The sequence below is a fragment of the Dendroctonus ponderosae genome, unplaced genomic scaffold, assembly GCF_020466585.1.
Source record: "Dendroctonus ponderosae isolate FM_Combo_2020 unplaced genomic scaffold, Dpon_F_20191213v2 Dpon_F_20191213_1, whole genome shotgun sequence".
NCBI classification, from domain to species: domain Eukaryota; kingdom Metazoa; phylum Arthropoda; class Insecta; order Coleoptera; family Curculionidae; genus Dendroctonus; species Dendroctonus ponderosae.
The window spans coordinates 26776787-26778481 of NW_026017110.1; positions in this window are offsets into that span (position 1 = coordinate 26776787).

A 1695-nucleotide genomic window follows, 5' to 3' on the forward strand; every position below is an offset into this window, starting at 1 on the left:
AGTTATAAACTTTGAGTACAGTTTATGTATAATATATACAGAGTGTGCGCAAATTATGGTGAAAAGTACTAACTGCAAAGGGATTTGCCGTTTGCGAAGATGGGATCTCATAAACCGTAGGACAAACTAAGTCGGTTAAATCTGCACAAATTTTCCCATTTGAATGCTGAAGCAAATGGTGTTTTAAACTACCGAAAATTCTGATTGCGTCCAGAAATATTCGGAAAAAAATCTAATTTGCTTGATCGATTTTAATTGTTTCTGAACTCATTCGAAAAGGTATTTTGAAATAATTGTCACATTTTTAGAAGCTCTTTTTATTCTCTATAAGATTATATTATCAGATCTGGAATTATATATTTAATTTTTTTTTGAAATGTTTCTAATTCGAAAAGTATATTATATAGTCATACATTCATTTTCATTGAAAAAAATTAATAGCTGGCAAGAAGAAGGTGGAAAATGTTGTTGATATTGAAGAAAAAATAAAATTTAAACACGAAAACACTGGAAATGGTGAAATGGAGTTTATAGGTTGAAACCGGTTTTTTGCAATTTGCGGCGAAACATGACCACCTAGCAGAAAATGTTCAAAGGCCGACTTGTGGGTAATACAAAAACATATTTTTCAGTATTTTTTTTCTCGCGCATAAAATACTTGATTTACATAAAAATTTGTAAAAGTATGTGCTGACTAGTTTTAGAGTTACGTACATTTTTGAAAAAAAACTACCCTTATCTTCCTCGATCAATTGTCGTGATTTTTTTTGTATTTCCAAAATGCATTACCGGTCATTTTAATCGCCGTAATGCCTACTTTAAAACGGTCCATGTGACTTAGTTGTCCATTCATCGCTAAACCGCTGAAAATTGCGAAAAATTGAAGTCTCTCTGAATCATGATTTGTTCAATATTTTCAACGATTTTCGAATTTTTTTCATTATTTCTATTAATAGTGGGCTATATTTACATAATAAGTTGCATTCATAGAAGATTATTAGAGTGGAAAGAATTTAATGACAGTATGGAATATAACTATGATTAGAAATCTATTTGAAATCCGCTATTATGACCACTTATGGATATTCGAAATTCAGAAAAATTTCAAGACTATGTTCGTGGAAGAAAGGGACGTTTTTTCGAAAATGTGCATAACTCGTAAACTCGTCGAAAAAAACACTTCGTATTCTGAACTACGAAAAAATCATGCTTAATCAACACCAAAAAAACATCATTTTGCAGATCTTTATGTTAATGAAATTATTCATGGGCGAGAACAAAATCAACGATTTAAAAATTGTTTGTTTGCATTTTCTGGTTAATTTGAAGCTAAACTACTTCACTGAAACACTGCTTTCTAATTTCCGGACATCCGGTATATCTGATACAGTTGCTCTCAATAAAATCACTAGGATATAAATCAAGCGACCAAACTGAACGCTCGGGAAGTTTGCAAAGCTTCAAAATTAATACATTTAATGAAATATTTAAGTTTACTGCGCAAAAATCCCATTGCTTATCAGTAAAGCTTATATACAGGGTTGCTCATTAGTGCGTCAAAGTGCGATATCTCAGTAAATATAAAGTTTACAAGAAAATTCGTCCTACGAAAGTTTTTCATGTTTAAAAGGTCCACATTTTAAAATTACTTTCCAATATACGGGGTGTATCATAAACGTGTGGTAGTTACCAACT